The sequence below is a fragment of the Colobus angolensis genome, unplaced genomic scaffold (assembly GCF_000951035.1).
Source record: "Colobus angolensis palliatus isolate OR3802 unplaced genomic scaffold, Cang.pa_1.0 Scaffold116, whole genome shotgun sequence".
NCBI classification, from domain to species: domain Eukaryota; kingdom Metazoa; phylum Chordata; class Mammalia; order Primates; family Cercopithecidae; genus Colobus; species Colobus angolensis.
Genome location: NW_012112697.1, coordinates 2,995,369 through 3,018,326, shown reverse-complemented (window position 1 = coordinate 3,018,326; position 22,958 = coordinate 2,995,369). Strand labels below are relative to the sequence as shown.

Here is a 22,958-nt window from a genome sequence, read left to right as displayed (position 1 = left end):
AAAAAAAAAAAACTTAGCTGGGTGTGGTGGAAGGCGCACCTGTAATCCCAGTGACTTGGGAGGCTGAGGCAGGAGAACTGCTTGAACCTGGGAGGTGGAGGTTGCAGTTAGCCGAGATCGTGCCATTGCATGCCAGCCTGGGCGACAGAGCAAGACTGTCTCAAAAACAAAAACAAAAAGGCCACGCACAGTGGCTCACACCTGTAATTCCAACACTTTGGGAAGCCAAGGCGGGTGGATTACCTGAGGTCAGGAGTTCAAGACCAGCCTGACCAACATGGTGAAACCCCGTCTCTACTAAACACAAAACATTAGCCAGGCATGGTGGCAGGTACCTGTAATCCCACCTACTTGGAAGGCTGAGACAGGAGAACAGCTTGCACCCGGGAGGTAGAGGTTGCAGTGAGCCAAGATTGTGCCATGCCACTGCACTCCAGCCCGGGCAACAAGGGCGAAACTCTGTCTCCAAAAAAAAAAAAACAAAAAACAAAAAAAGACATAGTAAAGGGTCTGCTGATTTAATAGTAAACACTTTGCAAATGCAAGCTATGTTTCAAAACCATTTCTCATCCATTTTTATTTGACTCCCAGCACACCCCGGAATTGCTGGGGGAGAAGATTTTATTCCTGAGACCAGTGAAACACAGGTAAAGGAGAACTAAAGTGACTTACCCAAGGTCACACAGCTAGGTAGCAGTAGACTTGGAGCTAGAGCCTAGACTAGGGTTGGCAAACTTTTCCCATAAAGAGCCACATAACTATTTCAGGCCTTGTGGGCCACGCATTCTCACTGCAACTACTCAACTACACCACATGATCGCATGAAAGTGGTCGCAGACAAAACACTAACAAGCAAGCGCGGCTGTCTGCCAATGAACATTTAGGAACACAAATATAAATGTCACATATTGTCAGATGTCACATAATCGTATTCATCTTTTGATTCTCCCCCGGCCATTTACAAATTTAAGAGCCATTCTTGGTTGGCAGGCCATGCCAAAATGTGCCGGGTCGGAACTGGCCTGCAGACTACAGTTTGCCAATCCCAGATTGCTGGGAGACTTCTCAGTATCTACTAACAAAATACCACAAAGCCAGAAAAAAAAAAAAAAAAAGAAGACAAACCGTGATCATTCCCAGGCTTATTACAATTTTAACTCTCCGGTCCAGTCAGAATTGCTTGCCTAGCAAACACCAAACGTAACCCAGGCTCCAGGTAGCTGACAGCAATACAGCTTGTGCATACAGGCGAGGTGTTCAAACTTCTCCGGAAAACAATGCCTTTTTATGGGTATGCCTTTTTACAGGAATTTTTGCACAAAATTTCAAGTTAAGAAACTTTCCATAAATACACAAAGCATGCGCTAGCCACGGCTGGTTTCATGTGCTAACTGCAGAAGGCATTTCCGAAAGCAGCATGTGAAGAATCCTCCTTAAATACAGTGTTGGGGAGAGTGACACCCTCTATCCTCCCCACTGCCCCCACCACCAAGAAGGAATTCGGGTCTGTTTGTAAGAAGAAATCTGGCCAGAAAGGGGTTAATGCCCTTCCAGGCTGGGATCTGATAAATGGCTGTGCAGAAAGCAGGTTCCCTCACTTTGAGATATGATGTCACTAACCTTTATTGATCCACTATCAGAGAACTTTGCTTATCTCTCTCCTGTGATATACTGCCCCTCCTGTGCTCAACTAGTGTTTAATACACTGCCGGGTGCCTCGCACTCCTCATCGCTCAGCACTGCAGAGCAAGGCTGCCATGGGGACCATATTTTACAGCCAGGCCTTGCCAGCACAGACGCCTCCAGAGTCAAGGGGAGCCAGCACCCATCTCCCACCTCCTCCCAGGCCACCTGGTCCCGGCTGCACCTAGACGGCAGGTCAGGGCAGGACAGGATGGGACATGGCCCCTCTGGGACCCTGTGGCTTCTTTTTTTGGGGGGTGTGGGGACAGAGCTTCAGTCCCAAGATTCCCCTTTTTTCCACCATGAAGACAGCTGTCAGCCGTGTTCATGTGGGAAAACATAAGCACCTCCCAGTCAGACTTCCTATTCAGAGAAACGAGCTTCCTGTGTTTCCCTTTCCACGGTCTCAAGACCTCAGTCCACCAGGAGGTGGAAAACAGCATCCGTCAAGGTGCCGGACAGTTGTTCGGGAGGAGTCCTGCCAGGAAGAAAGCCAGAGAACATGCCCAGGTATGGCCAGGCAGGCTCAGATCCCAAAGGAGAACAGGGCTCCAGAGCCCAGGGCGGTGTGATGCTGGGGCTGCCACACACCAAGTTTGGGGTTGGTCAGTCCTCCTGCCAACCCACAGGCTAAGGATGCATCAGGCACAGCCTTGGCTACACCCAAGGGTGGGGAGAGCCCCAAAGCACCAACAGACAGGGGACAATTGTTAGAACGCAAGACACAGAACTCTATCTTCAATAACTTCAACCGCTCGGAGGGATTCTCAAGCTCTGCCAAGACCCCCGCTGGTGGCTCTCCAAGGAGCCCGTGGTACAGGCTTTGCTTCTCTGGGGCCAACCCTGGGAACGGGGGCAGTGGGCCGCCCAGAAAAAGTGAGCAGGCCTTCCCACCGCCCCAGGGCACCCAAACTTTGCCTAATTGAACATTAACAAGTTGCTACAATAAAGTTCCTCTGTTGTGAGCAGGGAAACCTTTTGGGCAACAACAACAGAAGTCTTGTTACAAACTGCTCTGAAAGCCAGGCTTCAGCCTCAACAGGTGTGAACAAGATTTAAACACCTCCTACAATACAATGCAATCCAAACAAAGGGGAAAGTCAATCCCAACCTCCCGAGGTTTCTCCTTGTCTAACATCTTCTTCACTCACTCAGCCCAGGGGAGCCAAGGGCAGCTTCCTCAAGCCCAGCAGCAGAGGAGGCCTCACCAAGGCCAGACCCTCCACTACCTCAACATGGGGCCATCTCGGCTGCCCAGGGGGACAGTTCTGAAAGCCTCTGCTAGGAACAGGAGACCTTTCCATGGTTTCCACCTGCTCCTGGGACCCTGAGGCCCCTTCAATGATCTCCCAAACTCAACTAGCATCAATGAACCACACTGGCATGTTTCCCACATTTCCTGACCTGGGTTCGCCATCACCTTCGGCCCCTTGAGAGGTAAGGAGTGTGAGAAAGAGGAAAATGAGAAACACTCCTTGGTCACAGGGTCCATGCTGTTCCTTCTAAAGGGCACACAAGCGCCTCCTAACGCTCCCTTCCCTGCAATGCTGGAGAAGAGCCAGAACCTCAGGACTGGATATTTTATTTTAAAAAATTTTGTGAGTAACGCCACAGGTAGAAACACACGAGAAGTGTGTGTTGGACAAGGGAAGGAATTATCCCTCCCATTGATTTTTCGCTCTGGAGTATTAGAGAGAAAACAGCATTTATCTGGAGATTTCTTCCCAAAGCCAACCATATAAACAGGACTTGAAAAGGGCTTATCGGACGAACGATTTGCTCACAAGGCCACTGCCCAAGTAGGAATCCCAGCAGGAAACTCGATCAGCCCCACTGTTCCTGTGTGGACATCTTTAGGTGGCTGTTGTCATTACTCAACTCCCTGCCAATGACAGAGAGGCTGGCCTGGGAAGTGGCAGAGGGGAGACATTGGCAAAAGTTACAATGGACAAAAAATGAGTTCTTTCTCTGTCATTTCTGTGCTCCAATAAGGAGAATGCAAAACGTCAACAAAACAAACTCCAAAAAAAGCAGCGTGCACATAAACACACTTCAATCCTTCCTAATGTATATCTTGGGACTCCTCTTTGATCCTCTCCTTTTCCACAAACTCTTAGGCATGTTTTGTTTTAATAAGTGATAAATACTAATAACCCAACATTTATCCAAATCCCCATTCTCCTCCCAGGGCAAAGGAAAGGCTATTCACAGATTTTTTAAAAGTGGAAGACAGCCATAAAATATGCTAGGATAACTCCCAAGACCAGCTGCTCTCAACTTTCTCTACCTCCAATCTTGGAGCCCACCGAAGGGCAAGAGTGGCCCGGAGACTTGCTATAAAATGAACGTGACCACCACAATGGAACTGGTTTGCCAGACATTTTTACTAATGACGCTCATAGCATGGAGACAGAGCCCATATAAGGAGTGAAGCAGGTTCATCTTCCTCCACACTGCCCCTTCACCTACCAGATAAACAAGGCAAGTGCCCCCAGTTCCATGGAAGGAGAGCAGCCCACCCGCAACAACCACAAAAAGGTTAGAAGGCTCAAGTCCTCTTTCCAGGTAGCTGGGAGGCTGTAATTGGTGAGGCAGGAGATTAGAAATATCGGCAGACTCTAAGTAAGACTTTAATTTACTGGCAGATCAATAGAGCCGGGGTTATATTGGCAAAGTGTCTACAGCTCTATTGACTCACGCAATGCCTCTTATCAATTTATCAGAAATCTGGAAGTCAGAAGATATTGTTTGAAGGGAAAAGAGAAAAAAAAAGAAGAAGAAGAAGAAACAGGAAGCGTGAGTCCAAAGCCAGAGCAGTTAGAAACTGGGGTCCCCAGTGGTCAACTTGCTGCCGAGAGTTTCATCCCAAAGTGTCTCTCGCAAAGAAGGCTAATATGATACATTCGGAGCTAACCTGCCTCCCTTGCACACCCGTCAGCTTTCCCAGGGATTCCGTTTTCCATAAATCTTGTATCCTGGGGAGGGGGTGAATCCTACTGGAGCTGGTTTGGGGTTTTGGTTTTGTGTTGTGTCTTAGCAAGGAGCAATTCCTTCCTTAGGTTCAGCCATACTTGTCCAAGTTACAGAAGATCCACACTTCTCCACCCCTTGTGTGTTTTCCCGCTGCCTCTCCATTCTACTGCAGCCAGAATTCCTAGCCTTGGCTTCTTTCTTACCAATCCATAAAAAGATTTCTTTTTCGATAAATAGGATATTTATCCCGGCACCCCAATACTCCCAAGAGGTCACAAGGATCTATGAGACTAACAATGTCACTTGGTCTCAAGAAGCGTAAAGAAAACGAACTCAAGTTCCATAACTCATCACAAATGTTTTCACAAATAATTAATCTTCGTTTGAAAAGGTTTTGAAATATCCCAGGTAGCCGACCAGAAAAGTCCGGGGAGGGGGGAAAGTAAACATTCACACTTCACCAAACCCAAACGTTCATGCCGGCGAAGGAAGGAAGGACGCAGGAAGACACGAAGTTCCAGAGTGTTTCTAGCCAATAACTCTAGGGGGCAGGTCAGGGAAGAAAGAGAGGGTTTGGAGCATTCCAGGTATCAGGAGGCCAAAGGGAAAAGCGATTTACCTCGGTTTGGAGGAACCACAACCTGCTTTTGATGATCCATTTTGGTCCCTGCCTCATACAACAAATTTCTGCTTAATTGCTGTTTTGCATTTCATGGAGACATCGAGTAAACAGTACTTAAGTGTTTCCAGACAAAAACAATAACTCACTAATGACTAAGGCACTGCTAATTAAAATGCCCCCATGATGGCGTGACTGGACTCAGAGCCACCACAGCAAACAGAACGAGCTGGGCCTTGAATGCATGAACCAGAACGCGAGTGTGCAGGACGGAAGATCCTCTGCTCCTCCCTCTGCAGATCACCACGGGCCCTCTGACTGAAAAGAAGGCCCTTGTGACCCTTGCTAGAACAAGAGGGCAGAGGTGTGGAGAGAATGGGAGGAGTTCGAGTTGGGCGGGGGAGTGAGGGCACTGAAATTTCAGAGGGAAGGCAGCACCCCAATAGAATGCACATTCTAGAACCTTATGAGAGTAAGTGGTCTGGCATTGCCTCCAAACTTTACGGGCTCCTGAGATCACATAAAGAAAAAAAAAAAAAAAGTGTCCTACTGTAGTAGGGAGAAAATAAGAAGATGTGTTAAAACTGGCCAAATAGGCTGGGCACAGTGGCTCACACCTGTAATTGCAACACTTTGGGATGCTGAGGAGAAGGGAGATCCTGTCTCTACAAAAAAATTAAAACCTTAGCCAGACATGGTGATGCATGCCTATAGTCCAAGCTACTCGTGGGCTGCGGTGCTGAGGTGGGAGGATCGCTGGAGCCCATGAGATGCAGGTTGTAGTGAACCATGATCACGCCACTGCACTCCAGCCTGGGCGACTGAGCAAGACCCTGCCTTGAAAAACACAAACAAAAGCAAAACAGAAAACAAAAACAAAAACCTGGCTAAAGACCCTTCCCTAGTGACCGCACTCATACAAGGACAAGGGCCCCAAGGCATCCATTCCTAACTACTATTTTAAACAGAAGATTCAGAAAGAACAAAAAAACCAGAGGTATACTCAACCACCTGCCCAGTGCTAAAAGATTTCTTCAATGCCATAGTCAGGCTTCACGAGCTCATGCGACTAAGTAACAGGAACCTAGAAAACTTCTCTTCGTCCCCAAAAAGAGATCAAAATAACTAGCCTTCCCCTGAGCAGGCAGCTTTCCTCTTCCGTGCTCTTCAACTTTCAGTCCTACAGATGGGGGCCTCCCAACATCACATTTTTTTTTTTTTTTTTTTTGAGAAGGAGTCTCACTCTGTCGCCCAGGCTGGAGTGCAGTGGCCGGATCTCAGCTCACTGCAAGCTCTGCCTCCCGGGTTTACGCCATTCTCCTGCCTCAGCCTCCCGAGTAGCTGGGACTACAGGCGCCCGCCACCTCGCCCGGCTAGTTTTTTGTATTTTTTTAGTAGAGACGGGGTTTCACCGTGTTAGCCAGGATGGTCTCGATCTCCTGACCTCGTGATCCGCCCGTCTCGGCCTCCCAAAGTGCTGGGATTACAGGCTTGAGCCACCGCGCTCGGCCCCAACATCACTTTTTAAAGCTCAACATTAAAAAAAAGAACAGAAAAAAAAAAAAAAAGGAGGCATCCCAGAGTCCACACACTTGCAAAGGACTTTCTCTTCCTCCTCCCCTCCCCACCCCCAACCCCGCAGGTTAAAGACCTGCTAGTTAGCAACCAGAGGGGGTGGAGGACAGTCATTGGAACCGCAGGGGCCTAATACCCATTTGTATTCACACTCAGACCCTTTAAGGACATAAAACTGGAGAGGTTGAACTGTTTACATTCACCTAATGCTCTAGTAAACAAATCAGAACTCCAGTGGAGGGGGTTCTGGGCAGGGCTGCGGCCTGACCCCCACTGGGTGCCGGGCAGCAGGAGTAGGATGGGGGAGGAAGAAGGTAGATGCTGTCACTTCTCAGCATGGAAAACAGAAGCCAGGCTCTCATCCTAACCCACCCGAGTTTCTCCCCAAGCCTGGGCCCTCCCTGACCCCACGCAACAGGGAAGTAGTCCTTCCTGGCCTGAGTGCCACCACCCTCCATGGACAGGTGACCTCGGTTGCCAGACACCTCCTTACCCTCTATCCCCAGTCCCCTGGAGCCCTGCCAGCACCCCCACATAACCCACCGTGGTCTTGGAGAGGACAGAAGAGGAAAGGCCTTGCCAAGCACCTGGAGAAAAAGGGGTTAAATGCCCAGTGTCTGACTGAGGGAGAAACTTCCCCTCCCTTCCAGGCGCCTCCAAGGGTTCGTCCTCAACAACTATTGTTATTCAAGAACTGCATCTTAGCTGAGCCCCCCACCCCCCAGCACTGGGTCTCGACAGAAGTGAAGCGGGGCTGCCTGGTGTCCCAGCACAGGGCCAGATCATATCCTCCAAAACGTGAACAGTTTCAACTCGACTGGGGGGAAAGGGGGTAGGTGGGGGGCGGGGGGGGGGGAGCCTGGCACTCCTTTTAAATGCAGATTTGAACTTTTCACCCGGGGTCAGACAGCTGCGATGCTCTGTCCCCAGCAGAGGCCAGTGCCGGGGCCCCTTCCACCTCACACTTTCACAGTTTTTTTCCTGCCTGCCAGGAGGCCAGTCTGTTAAAGGAATTCGATACCTCCCTCCCTCCAAACCCAAATCCACACCCACTTCTCAGTTTACCAGGGGCACAAATCCCACTGGCACCCTAGAGGAGACCATCGAATCGTAGGAGGCTGGCTGGGTGCTCTGGGAATAGCAATGGTGACGGAAAACTGTTATTGTCACATGTATTGACCAAGAAACGCTAGGATCAACAGTGAGAAGACTCCAGGACTTCCCAGGCCGGTCTGAAAGCAGTATCTTCTCTAGCGTACATTTCACAGTGGCGCTTTCCGCTAGAAGCCAGCAGACAGTTCTCCTTGCTATTCCACTGAGAAGAGCTGTAATGGTAGCAAGGCTGAAATCATTTAGCTTTGAAAAGAAGTCACTTCCTGGTTGAACAAGAAAAACTGTAACAAACTAAAAAAAAAAAAGTCTAGGATGGGACTTCTTGCCTCCATTACACCCCTGATTCTCATGGACAAGGCTGTTTCTGATTTTTCCATAGCACCTTCTGTCCCTCCATTTCTCCTCCTCCAATGAGAGGGGGAGACTTTCCTAGACTAGGGAAGGAGGTTTCCACTCCGTGGCATCAAGATAAGGCAAGAAAGCAGAAATCCAAATAAACACTAACAGAAGACGAGGGAAGGTTTCTTGCCAGGATTGGTGACCTTCCCAACAGTGGTAGCGTCTACAACTCTCATTTTGGAGGGCACTAGAGCCTCCAAAAGAAAGTCCCCTCCAAGCAATGCACCACACTGTCCCTGGACTAGTGTTAGAAATGACTGTGAAGTCAGGAAAACCACACTGATTACCTACAGGTAGAAGGTTCTAGATTCATGCCTTCCTCCTGCCACAAACTAGCGACCCACCATGGAGAGGGTGAAACGAGGGTTTCTATAGGCTCCCTGCAGCCCTGTCTGTGATTTCAGTAACATACACAAGTCTGTTATAACAAACATACTAGCACTCACAAGAATGAATGAGAGTGGGGCTGTCCCTCAAGGAAGTGGCCCATGCCTTACTGCCACTGCTGGTCTTCTGCCTCTGGGAAGGTTTTCACAGTCAGGTGAGCACCCCCATCTGTATGCCAGGAAGCAGTTTACAGAACACTGGCACCCCAACGTCTGTTCTATCTCCTAACAATCTCATGGGCATGTCAGGGGAGCTAGGCATTTCTGACCAAACCCGCTGTGTGCAGACTGAGCCTGCAACCCTGGACCGCAATAAATGCAAACAGCTGGTCACAGGGGTGATGGCTGACTCGGTTGCATCAACAGAATGTCTCAGAAGAGCACAGGGCAGCAATCTCTTATTCCAGAGCTGCACCATCCACTAGGTAGTCACTGACCCCTTGTCACTACCGAGCCTATGACATGTGACTTGTCTGGATTGAGATGTGCTGAAGGTATAAAAATACAGGATTCCAAAGATTTGGTACAAATAAAAGGGATGTAAAATATCTCATTAATAGTTTTCTTAATATTGATTACCTGTTAAAATAACTTTTTGGATATACTGGGCTAAAAATTAATTTTGAAAATTAATTCCACCTGTTTCTCATTGTTTAATGTGACTAACAGAAAATCTGAAATTACCTGTGTGGCTCACACTGTATTTCTACTGCATGGTCCTGTTTCAGAACGTCTGCCTGGCTTTCAACTTCAGATTCAGGCAGCATTCTAAGTGTTCTCAGATATGACTGAGACAGACATCTCTTGTCTGTCTTGAGTATCTCCCTAAAGCTACAATGTACTGGCTCCCAAGTGATACTTTTAATTGGGCTGAACAATCTGACTGTCCAATAACCCACTGCCAAGCTCAAGTATAAACTAAGAAAAAAGGCAAGGTCAGATGTGCACCCAGAAGCTAGACCAGCTCAGTGGGGTGGCACACCTCTTCCAAAATTTTATCAATCACTTCTGAGACCCACAGCGTGCTTTTAAAAAACAGTAATAGGCCAGGCACGGTGGTTCACACCTGTAATCCCAGCACTTTGGGAGGCCAAGGCAGGTGGATCACTGGAGCTCAGGAGTTAGAGACCAGCCTGGCCAACATGGCAAAACCCTGTCTCTATCAAAAAAAAAAAAAAAATTAGCCGGGCATGGTGGCCCACACTGGTAGTCCCAGCTACTCGGGAGGCTGAGGCAGAAGGATTGCTTGAACCCAGGAGGAGGAAGTTGCAGTGAGCCGAGACTGTGCCACTGGACTCCAGCCTGGGAGACAGAGCGAGACCCTGTCTCAAAAACGAAATAAAAATAGGTCATTTATTGTGGTTTAACACCAGGACTACCCACGAGGCTTGTCCAAAAGTAGGCTGTCTCCTACTGCAGCTTGATTTCTTACTATCAAGAGAAGACTTCTCCCTTTTAACTGCCCTTCTGTAAAATATGCCCAGCAGGAGCCTGGTGTCCACCTTCTCCCCCACCCCATACACACACACCACACAGCACATGCGTGTGCGCGCACAGACTCTCTCTCTCTCTCTGCAAGTGGGGAGGGCTGGGGGAGGAAGGTGCAGGCAGCACAGATGTGGCCCCTTTCCTATTAGAAAGTCCCTATTCTGCCACTAGGGATCACAAGTCCAGTCTCATTTCTCTATGTAAATGAACTTTTTAGCCACCTCCTCAAAGAAGAAAAGCGGCACAGATGCGGAAGGCCGGTCCAGAGGCACACAATTACAGCCATTTGCATTCCTCCAGCAGCCGGATTAGCACAGGAATGTGCTCTGCAGCTTTGTGGGGGTAAAAGGAGTTTAGGAAGAAAGGGATGGGTGGGGGGATGTATTTCTCCCCGGTCTGTCCATCCAAAGCTCCATGATCCACTTCCACTTCTGTGAGAGTCAGAAAGTGGAAATAACTCTTGCTCAGCTTCTAAAGAGGGGGGGTTGAAAAGGCCCAGTGATGGGGAGGGAGGTGGAGGTAGAGGGAAGAGGAAGAGGAGGGGGAGAGGGGCCGGGAGGAGGGGGACTGCGTGCATTAACGGAACTGCCCCTCCTGGCGCTTTGATCCCCTCGGTCGGTCGCTAGGAGAAACCAACTTCTCTCCTTGGGTTAATCAAAACCAAATTACTCAGGAATGTGGCAGGACAGGTCTGAACTTCCAGGTCCCTTTGTCTTTGAGGATTTAAAATGAAAAAAATAAAATTGTTAAAGCAGATGGCCGTGGCCTGCTGAAGAGGTGAAGCGAAGAGTCTGAGGGAAGTTCGGCCACATCTCTCGCCCTCCAGAAAAACACACCCGCAAACTTCCTATGCCAATTTGTCGTGAGGTAAGTTATTTTTGTAGACTACGTCCAAAAATCAGAAGAACTGTCCATTTCATCCTTCCTGCTGCCCAAATAAATGACCCTCAGTCCGCCCTCCCATCCACTATACCTTATCAGAGTACAAATAGGAAAGAATGCCAGATTTAAGATGCACCCGTGTATCACCACCCGACTATTAAAAGCAGAGTCCACACTAGCTCAAGAACATACGTTTTCCAAACACAAAGTTTGGGAGTATTTTTCAGTGTAAATTTCTTCCTTAGGAATACCGGGGTAAGGAGGTATTCAAATATCCGGTTGCTATTCAAATGCATCCATGAAATGCCATGGTCATTGTAAAATTCTGCATCTCTTTAAGTTCCAAGAAAAGTGGTTTTTAGGGAATGACTCAGAGGAGAGATGAAAGATCCCACTGAGTAACATAAGATCCCACTGCTCATCTGTCGTCTAGAAAAAGCGAGAAACCTGCCACCCAGGGCTGTTGTGTTTACTAGGAAAGTCTGCTGGGTGTGCTGGCCAGCCCGGCGACAGTTTCAATAAGTCAAGAGGCAACAGGAAAAAGCTGACCTCAGAGATGAAAGAAACCTGGGGCTTGGAGCTATATTAAGGCCTCCACACCTCCTCCCCGGCTCACAGCTCTGGCAGGCTTGTGGCACTGTACAAGATGTGGGCCTGCACTTCAGGCTCCTGGAAACTCTAGAATGCAACACCCCGGTATGTGCTATCATTAGGGACAGTAAAAAGTGACATAGCCCAAGGCACCCAGGAGCAGAAATATGAACAGCCCTTTGTGTATTATAAAATGCTGCTATGCTTCACTGTAAAACCTAGCCAAACCCCAGGTCCCCCACCCACCCAAAAAAGACAAAATAAACAAACAGAGCACCACCAGTTAAGCTACAGAGCCAGGATTCAAAAGATAAAGTGAGGCCAGCACACAGCCATGACTACCAGCTTGCCATAAATTGTAGCTGGCCCCAGGCATACGGTTATCTGGGAAGCTGCACACTAACTTTTAAAATACTCTTCACCTTATCTTGAAGCCCAGTCAAACACACACATACATCACCCGTCTTAGATCTCAGCCATTAGTATTCCATTTAGACTTTCCAAAACAAGGTCATTCCAGAGGGTCCTTCCCCTCTTTCCAGTCACAGCTGTGGACTTTCATCCCCTTGTCCAACAAAAGGGAACTTGTACACAAAATTAACCTGAAGCATTAGTCTGTGTGATGCGAGAGTCCACGGGGCCCTCGGAATATTGACCCCGCCCCCCGTCCTCCCGCCACCGTCCAGGCTCAACCCAAGATCCTGTCTAGAGGGCCTCCCCGGTGGAGGCCGGGGAAGCTTCCCTAGAGATTACAGATCCTGCCCCTTCAGCCTCTGCTTCTCAGCTGCAGCTGTGCAGCCAAGGAAGGCCTTACCTTTCAGAGAATAAACACAGACAAGAAAAAAACTTCCTCCCTGACTCAGTAACAGTAGAAAATGACCTGACGTCATGGCTGCAAAGGACCAGAATCATCCGAGAGCTAAGCCATCCAATATGATGGCCACAACCCCACGCGGCTCCTGAGCACTGGACATGGGGCTGGTCCAGAGCATTGAGACGAGAACATCATGGTGAAATCATGGGTTGCTGAAAATATCTGTTTTAAACTTAATTCCACCTGTTTCTTTTTACTTTTTTTTTTTTTTTTTTTTGAGACGGAGTCTCGCTCTGTCACCCAGGCTGGAGCGCAGTGGCCGGATCTCAGCTCACTGCAAGCTATGCCTCCTGGGTTTACGCCATTCTCCTGACTCAGCCTCCCGAGTAGCTGGGACTACAGGTGCCGCCACCTCGCCCGGCTAGACTTTTTTTGTATTTTTTAGTAGAGACGGGGTTTCACTGTGTTAGCCAGGATGGTCTCGATCTCCTGACCTCGTGATCTGTCCGTCTTGGCCTCCCAAAGTGCTGGGATTACAGGCTTGAGCCACCGCGCCCAGCCTTCTTTTTACTTTTTATGAATGACTGGTAGGAAATGTACAATTACATATGAGCTTGTACTCTCTTTCTATTGGACAGCACTAGAGAGGTGAAAATGTTACCACCTCAAGTGCTAGCATATGACCATGTTCTGAAGGGAAAGACTCTACCTTTTTATTACTATTACTATTATTATTGAGTCAGGATGTCATTCTGTCACCCAGGCTGGAGTGCAGTGGCGTAATCACGGCTCACTGCAGCCTCTACTTCCTGGGCTCAAGCAGTCCACCCATGTCAACCTCCTGAGTAGCTAGGAGTACAGGCATGCACCACCATGCCAGGCTAATTTTTGTATTGTTTTTGTAGAGATGAGGTCTTGCCATGTTGCTAAGGCTGGCATCGAACCTCTGGGCTCAAACCTCTGGGCTCAAGAGATCCTCCTGCCTCAGCCTCTTGAGTAGCTGGGACTACAGGCACATGCCACCAAGTCCAGCTAATTAAAAAAAAAAAAGAAGAAGAAGAAGAAAGAAAGTTTGTAGAGACATGGTCTCCCTACGTTGCCCAGGCAGGTCTCAAGCCCCTAAACTCAAGCAATCCGCCCGCCTCTGCCTCCCAAAGTGCTGAGATTACAGGCTTGAGCTACCACGCCCAGCTCGGATTCTTCATTTTTAAATGCAAAAAAGTCCAGTGTAAAATTAGGCAAGTAGTATCATCTGATATCAGGTGGAATCACACAGGCAGAGGCTGCTCAACTCCTGGGCTGCGGTGAGGGTGTCGAAATGGGGGGAGGGGCTGGGAACCTGCCATTGCTTTAGACCAGGAGAAGCAAATGTAACCTCTATTTCAGGGGTTCCCAACTGGAGGCGATTTTACCTCCCCAAGAGACAGTGGGCAATTCCTGCAGACATTTTTGATTGTCACATCAAGGGGAGAAGGTGTCACTGGCATCTAGCGGGGAGATGTCAGGGATACTAAATGTCCTACAATGCACAATGTGGCCCACTCCCCCCAAAAACAATTATCCCCAAACACCAACAGTGCTAACACACAACAAGGAACGGACCAGGCCTGAGGTCCACTCAAGTATATCTCTTTTTTTATTTTTTTATTTTTAGTAGAGATGGAGTTTCACCACGTTGCCCAAGCTGATCTCGAACTCCTGAGGTCAGGCAATCCTGCCTCGGCCTCCCAAAGTGCTGGGATTACAGGCGTGAGCCACCGTGCACAACCCAAGCCCACTTTTAATACTCAGATGTCCGGGGGCAGGAGAGGACACCCCTTTGCAAAATGGCTTCTCTCCAGAGCTCAGAACTGGTCATAAGTGTGAAGGGTATAAACAATGTGAGGAAATGAAAATACTACTAATAATTTAAAAACTATAATCGCTTTGTTGCCAGACTGGGTTGAGTGTCAAGGGTTGATATGTCTGGGCAGCTCTGTTTTTCAAGCTAGTAGGTTAAAATGGGGCTTAAAACTCAAAGCAACATAAGGCAGGCTCCCCTTCAAGCAACGGTATGCCTCCAACAGAGTCTGAACCGGGGGAGTCACTGGCATGCCCAGTTCACCATGCCTGACCACACAGGCTAGGCCTGGGTTCCTGTGACAGGCAACGGAGCAGCACAGGAGCTGTGATGGGGCCTGCAGGTACAGGAAGGGGCCAGGGCAACCGGCAGGCGAGGCCAAGACAGGAAGAGTGTGGTGCTGAATGAGAACAGCCCAGCCAGGCTGGGAGGCCGAGCAGGAGGGGGTAGAGGGGAGGCACATGATAATTAACTCTGCAAGTTGATAGTATTTGCATATAAATGCCTCCACAAATCACTACAAACAAGCCAGGACAAGTCAGGCCTATTAGCATATACAAGCCAGCCCGGGAAGGCCTCTCTAGGTGGGTCATTGAGTAGGCTGCTCACTTGGAGGGCCGCCTGCCAGCCTGGGGAGGGGGACAGATGGGGAGGGCTGGGGCGGATGGGGGACACTATCTATTTCCGACTCTTTCACTTCTGAATACGGTTGCAAAGACGTCAAAAGGAGTTGGCTCTATTTCCACCCCATGGGGAAGAACAGAAGAATTGCTGGACCTTTTAGTTTATTTCTTGCAAGGTGATAAGAAACGAAAGGTAGCAGAGGCCATCAGTGGCAAAGAAAGAAATGAAAAGGGCATAGAGATAGGAGCTAATATCTGGAGAGGCTTTTCAGTATGTGAAGTGCCGTGAAGCCCTGATTCCTATTTCATGTACTTCCCATTATGAATGTAAGGTATGCATTATGCCCATTTTACAGATGAAAGAAGTGAGGCCTAGAGAGGTTAAATTACTGGTCCAAAGTCACATAGCTCGGGTCTCCCACCAATGGCCTCAGCAGAGGGTGTAAGGCCCATAGCAGAGGAAAGAGCAGAGGCCGCCTTTCCAAGGAGTGCGCTTTTTTGATACACCTTTGCTTCTCCCATTCACTGTGAGTCCCCATTTGAAGGGGATTTACAAGCAGCACTCTGGTCCTCAGCCAGACTCTGCCCTGTTTTATTTTGTAATTATTTCCTACCTTCAACCAATGAGAAAGACCACACCTCCCCTCCAGTTAGACATCTGGGAGTCTGCACCAGGGTTTCCTCTGTCACCCAATTTTTCCACTGTCTGGATAATTTTTATAGTTTCACCAGGAAGGGCAAAACACATTGACAGTCCCTTTCCAAAAGGTGTAAAAGATCTCTGCTTTCCCCAAATATACCTCTGGATTTCCTATCTGTTGGAAAAACCAGCTTGGACTTCCTCCATTAAAAAAGGGTGTGCAGCCTGTAATCCCAGCACTTTGGGAGGCCGAGATGGGCGGATCACGAGGTCAGGAGATCGAGACCATCCTGGCGAACACGGTGAAACCTCGTCTCTACTAAAAAATACAAAAAAACTAGCCGGGTGAGGTGGCGGGCGCCTGTAATCCCAGCCACTTGGGAGGCTGAGGCAGGAGAATGGCGTGAACCCGGGAGGCGGAGCTTGCAGTGAGCTGAGATCCGGCCACTGCACTCCAGCCCCTGCACTCCAGCCCGGGCAGCAGAGCGAGACTCTGTCTCAAAAAAAAAAAAAAAAAAAAAAAAGGGGGGGCAGGGCTGAGGGGACCCTATTACTGTCATTTCTGCCATTCTTTACTTGAACGACATTTTTAAAGTGGGCAAAGTACTATCTTATGGAAAACGAACCAACAAGGGTCCAGGTAACACACATTCATGTAGTCAGGTACAGACTGAAAGCCTTCATCAATGCCCATCTCTACACTATTCAAGATTCTGTTAGGACGGAGATGGCATTCAAAAGCACTCGCTTTAGTAGTGACACCAACCTCCTGCCGCACACACTGAAATCCATGGGCCTCTTCTAAAGTGTCCAAAAGTGTCCTGACACTTTAACATTGATGCAGATACTCCACAGAAAAACAGCAGCGCTGTTAAAAGGGAAGCAGAAACCACTCCCCCAGTCAAGGCCAAATGTACACTAAGAACCAAGGCCTTGAGCCAAAGAGCATTTTAGGAAGCAGGGCCTGAAATGGTGGAAGAGGCTTGCATTGCTTCTTGAGTAGTTAAGAACAATTGTTTAAAAAAAGAAAAAAGAAAATTTGGGAGATGGAGAAGAAAGGCACCCGTGTGTTCTTCAGCAACTTGCACGGGACAGAGATATTGGGAAGAGAGAAGTCATCGGACATAGGCCACTCAGAGACTGGAAGCATGGGGAGCAGCTCAGTTCATGTCTACACGTACGTGGTTTTTATAGACTTTCAGGAGTTTAAACGCTTCTGAAAAGCGCTGTTTGGATACTGAAGGGAGACAGACTTCGATATCTGAACAGGCACTTATATGACATTTTTGGGGGATGCAGGTCTGAGATCAACTATCAGATTAAGCCCCTTGGTCCTTCTGCACTCAACTAATCTGCCTCCTGCCTCTCCACTAAGGAGATTTAAATGAGAAGACAGACAGCAACTGCCTCTGAACTGGAATTTTCCTACAGAAATGCAGAGCCTGTGATAGAGATGGGCACCAGGAACCATTTATCCAAAACCCAGCCTAACCGATACACTCAGAAGAAGTTTTCTCCAGTCACACTCCTGGATGGAGTCAGTAACAACCAACAAACAAGCAAAACTGTTCTTTTGCCTCCTCCTTCTTGAAAGAACCCCCATCAAGAAGCCTACACATGACCCCTCCAGTGTGTAAGCCCCAGTCACGCCTAACCACCCCAAATCACCCCAAGTACTAAGTCCCACTCATTAACTAACACTCTCTCCCATATACACAGAACAGGGGGTACAGGCAGTCACTGACTCCTGCCCTAGAAGCATGGCGCCAGGGGTCTCACTCCCAGATCAAAGGTTTGTGGCCAAGATAACTTCGGGACAGTGGATGAAATCAGCAGCAGGTGAAAACTTCACCGCCTTTTTCAGAGTCCAGTGGAGCCAGTTCTCCCACTTCCAATCCAAGTCTCCCTGCAGATGACGGAAGGTGATCTATACATTCCTAACTAACTGCTGTCCCAAAAGACCCACTTAACGATTAAACTCCAGGTCACCATTTAAGAAAGCCTTTAAGGCCCTTATGTGATCAGCTTCCTCCCAGAAATCAAGCAGAATAGAAAGTGAGAGGCATCCCAGCACCGGCCCATCTTCTCAAGGGTTGGTCTTGCAAGGGAGTTTCAGGGGCTTCATCCCAAACCACCAGCAGCCAGGAGACCAGCAGCAGATGTTTTGCCCGCCTCACTGGAAGCTTTAGACCTGACTCCAGGGAGGGAAAAGGATGGACACATCTTAGAGGCAGCACATATGTTAATACCAAAGCTCAAAGAATGCACAGCGGAACCACCTAAGACCTCCACGACTCAGCAAGCCAGCAAAGGCCCCTCTGGGAAGGTACACGTCAAACCCCCCCATGCAGTAACACTCATGTTGATGAGACTGCTGTGGTGACCCTCTGGTGGACAGGGAGAGGGGGTCACCCAAAAGGCAGATGAAGCCCAGGCATTTTGCTAAGAGGCCGGAAGTCTTGCTCCAAAATGAGGCTGAATTTGCCACCTTGCAAACTTCCTATGTCTCCCTCCCTATTTGTATTTGAGCCGTCACTCTTGTAAAAGCAAGAAACTCCATGAATGAAGTGTGAAAGAAAGGCAGAAACATTAAAGAAAAAAACAATCGCCTTTAAATGTTAAAGGCCAAAGTACTTTCCTTGGGCAAATAACTCTCCAGAGACACCCCTGTCAGTGCCGAGACCACGGCCTTGTCCTCACCCACCTGTCCCCTGGCCCAAAGAATGAAAACCAGAAACATTCCACTTGTTTCCCTACTTCTGAAGCTTCAGCTCAGTGCTGCTGTCAGTCGGCAGTAAGCCTTGCTCTGCACCTCTGTCCTCAGTTTCTGTCCATATAAGAGTCATTTACCATATCAGCCCAGAGAAGCCCTCCAACATCTGATTGCCACTTTGCACATGTTCAAAGAGATCAGTCTGGCAGTCAACTTTAAATCATAGACAAAAGCCATCTGACAGTTGTTGATTTTGTAGTGCTTCTTTCTAATCTGGATTTTGAAAGTAGCTGGCCAATGAGCCAAGATTTCTGCCTGGGTCTCTCCCTCGGGGCGGTTTGACACAACTGCAGCTTCTGTGTGCTCCTTTCTCAATCTGAGTGGCCTAAGGACACAGGACACTGTGCTTTGGACAGAGCAGGCACCCTTTAAGATTTAAACTAGCTCCTGCCAAGGAATTTCCTTGCCTGGATTCTATTAAAACTGGGTTCCCATTTCCCCTGACCACAGTTTTTTAACTCAGGCAGAGGACGGTGGTTCTGAGCTGTGCTGTGATTCCTAATAATAACCATTACCACCAAATTCTCGTACCAGCGCATTTGGATGCCCCTATGAAGTTAACTGTAATGGAATCTGCCTCCCTGTTGTGTTTTTACAGTAACGCCCCCATCCTGGTTAAATGCACCAGCCTTGGGAACCAGAGCAAGCCAACAGGCCCAAACATCACAGAAATAGGCCAGGCGAAGAGCAAGCAATCATTTCAATAACAAACGAAAGTATAAACCACAGCACATACTGTACGTCTTCAGGTTACTGACAGGCATCTTCAGTGTGCTGTACAAGTGAGTGTGAGATGGAGTTTACATAAGTTTGTTCAGGCCAGAATCATTGCTGCCTACTTGCAAGTCAAGGCTAAATCGTTGGAGCTGAGAAACAAGTGAGTTACTCTTAAAAGGTGAGTGTTTGTTTGTTCGTTTTGAGACAGAGTTTCACTCTTGTTGCCCAGGCTAGAATGCAATTGTGCAATCTCGGCTCACTGCAACCTCCGCCTCCCAGGTTCAAGCGATTCTCCTGCCTCAGCCTCCTGAGTAGCTGGGGTTACAGGCATGCGCCACCACGCTCAGCTAAATTTTGTATTATTAGTAGACACAGGGTTTTTCCATGTTGGTCAGGCTGGTCTCCAACTCCAAACCTCAAGTGATCGGCCAGCCTCGGCCTCCCAAAGTGCTGGGTTTACAAGGCATGAGCCACCATGCCCGGTCAAAGGTAAGTTTTATAAAGACAGCTCACTTTCTTCCCCTTTAAATAATTCAAGCCAGTTCCCTACACTTTTACAAAATGTTGCTTAGTCACTTAAATACTTACTTTTTAAGATGACACTATTACAACTCTGCAATAAAAATAATTTCATAGGTAAGGGTCTGCTCTGAGCCCTCAAGTATTTCCATATTCTGATACTTTGTAAGGCGGAAGAAAAAAAGCTCCTACTCCTGAAAGATACACCAAAAAGGAACAACTGCACACAGTGACAATAAGAACATGTTTCCTGGATGCCAGAACTAAGCCACATCACCACTAGCCCCAGATAATGCTTTTCCAGCAGTCTGTAATCACAGATTTATTCTAATGAACTAATCACTTTTGGGTCACCAAAGATTAGCCAGGCCGGTCCTGGGAGTGTCTAGCAAGCATCATTTAAAGTCATAATGATGAAAACTGAAATCTTGCTTATTTTAGCTCCTTGCCACTGGGCTGTCCAATTGGCACTGAGTTGACACAGCAGTTAAATTCAACCTCACAGCAAGAAGGCAGGCACTTCACTGTCCTGTTGGGAAGCGCCAGGCAGGGGCCTGTGGAGAGCACCGGTTTACTTGGGCCTTTCCAACCCACCCTTAACATTCATTTGCGCTATCGAAAAACAGAAGGAAAGGAACCAAAATTAAGTTTCAGGTGGTTGGGGAAGCAGCATGGATTTATATTATTAGTATTATTATTCTGGAATAGTTAGCAAGTGTTTCTCAATAGTTCCGTGTTCATCAATACTGTTTTCTGGAGAAAAGGAAAACAGTAGCTCTAGTTCATAGAAAGTACAGCCACTCAAAAAAAAAAAAAAAAAAAGTGAGGAGGGGGGTTGAGAGAGGGAAGTGACCCATGTCAAAAAGACAGAAGGTCTCCAAGTCACTTAATTCCTTGTGATTCCGAAAGGGCTGTTTTTAAAGTGTAAAAGTGCTCGCTTCTGCATCTGCTCCATGTTGTTAAATAACACTTGTGTAATTAAATAAAAGAGCCAAGTGTGACCCCAGCCCACTCTGAGAGGCACTTTACATGCTTTCTGAAAACTATGCTGGAAACGCCATGCGGACAACTCCTCAGTCCTGTAATTTACGAAAGGGAGAGAGAAAAAGTTTCTTTCGGCCATCATAGCTACACACTCTCTGAAAGCGTGCCTGCAATGAACGCAAATACAGGTGTGCAAACATCCAGGTATGTACCTCTCCAAAGACCCCATTCTTGAAACCCTTCAATTATTTGGAACCGTGGTCTCCTGACTTCCCTCACACCTCACTTTTGCCTTAATTGTTTTTAATGTTTGAGTAGCAAGAGGGATTCCAAATCTCAGGGTGCCAGTGGCTGTTCTGATAACAAGGAGCAGACTCACGTTCCTTGCTATGGCCTGTCTCGATCAGGTTACCTTGGAAGGTGTATGTTTTCCTACCCATGGCAGTCCCCACCACAGCACTCACATGTTCTCCTCCAGCCCAGCCTCCTGGAACTCATGATTTTCAGGGTTTCCCTTGAAACCTATCCAGAAACCACAGCCGTTAACTGAACATGAAGATTTGACACCTCCTGAATTTAGGAATGAGGGGACTCCAGGGGCCAACTCTGCAAACTCGCACCTGCTGCTTGATGGCAATGAAACAGAGTTTCCCCAGCTAGGGTGAGCTTTAAATTATACTCTATTTATTTAGTGACTTTTCTCCAAGGATCTCAAAGCATAGACAGAAATGAGATGACGTGTAACTTTCTCACAATATACCCTCAAGGCTTTGCCCTGGTGCATTCCGACAAGAAGGCCCCAGTCTGAAGGAGAGGCCTTCCCTTTGTGCCCAGGCAGGGCCATCTGTCCTCTCTGGGGTTATCTATCAGTGGCTTTTTGGGAGTCTTCAAGGCCTGTTAAATGACACAAATAGAGGGCAGGGGGAGGGACGACCCTCCTGGATTCACCTGCTCACGGCTTTCACTGAAGCCAGTTTAACACATGAGGTACCACTGTGGCACACAATTCCCTCTTAGCACACACCACGCATTGAGCTGCAGTCTTTGCCCTCCAGGCCTTTTCCTATCATAACACAGGTGTGTCCAAGGCAGAAAAGACCATTTTCCAGAAGGTTCGTTTCCCTCCAAGCCTACAATGCTTCTTTTTGTTGATACTGTTTTTCTGCTACTGACCTAAACACAGGCATTCCTCCTCCTTTAACAGGATAAAAATCTTGACTCTCTCCTTTGCATCAGCTCCCCATCCCGCCCCGGCCCAAGGAAATAAATGCTCTGACTTTTCCAAGAGTGCAAAAAAACTAAAATTAGAGGGTGGACAAGATGCTCTCCAAAGGTGCCCTCCAGCTCCAAAACTCTGATTCTCCCTTTAATTACTCCACAAGTGCATTCTTCACATTGTTTCGAACTGACCAGTGACTTCTCCAGGGCTGAAAAGGGTGCATTTTTAGGCGGAGGCACCCAAACTTCTAAATGACACCAGTACCACAAGCATTCAGAAGGCAGGAACTAATCCAAAAGCAGACTCAGGAAAGGAGAAGGGAGGGGAGGACAGAGGGAAGGGAAGGAAGGAGGAAGGAAGAGCTTTACTGTGTGCCCAGCGGAATTTAGGCGCTCTCACCCTAGGTAGGTGGCAACTGGAGTCTGGGAGTTCAAGTGCATCCAGCCTTCCCTTCCCCCACACGCCCCAAGAGAATGGGAAGTTCAGCCAAGACTCGCAGCACCTGCCCGCGGATCCAGGCCGGCTGCGCGGACCCGGAGGGAGGCTGCACTCACCTGGCACACCAAGCCTCCACGCACCTCCGGAGGGAGGCGGCACTTGCAGGTCCGGGGGCCGCGCCGCCATGCGCCACAACGGGAAATTCCAGTGGCACCCGAGCCCCAAGCTCACCCACCCCAGGGGGCATGCTCCCCACCTCCCGCTGGCCCCGGGACTCGGAGGAGGCTCTGGTTAGGAGCAGGGGACCTGGAGACAGGGGAGGGGAGCTCATGTTGGCGGTGGGGCTGGCGGTCGGCCCGTCCCCGGAGGGAGGTCCCCGGGGCGCGGCGGGGATTCACCCACGGGGCGCGGCGCTCGCGTCCCGGTCCCCGGCCTGCCCGCCGCCGCCTCCTCTGCCGCCGCCCGCCCGGAATCGCTTTATGTAAATGAAGCCCAACTCGCAGTTTGCAGCACGCACCGCCCGGGGAAGGGGGGCGGGCGGGGCGGGGGGCCTTCGGGGATCCACATTACACAGCAACAAAGCGGAAGGTTAATTTGAAACTCACAGCCCCGCTGCCGCTCGGCTCCCCGGGCAAAGCCTGACATCTACAGTCGTGCCGGGCGCAGGCCGGGTTGCTCGGCG

At 48.8% G+C, this 22,958-nt stretch overlaps 1 protein-coding gene across 1 annotated transcript in view; it reads right to left on the bottom strand.

Annotated features, from left to right (window-relative positions):
- Positions 1 to 22,958, bottom strand: part of ZFHX3 (zinc finger homeobox 3) — a 261,907-nt gene extending 238,949 nt beyond the window's left edge. The window contains exon 1 of the mRNA XM_011961589.1: positions 22,393 to 22,958. The gene's annotated coding sequence lies outside the window, so the exon portion shown is untranslated. The remainder of the gene's footprint in view (positions 1 to 22,392) is intronic.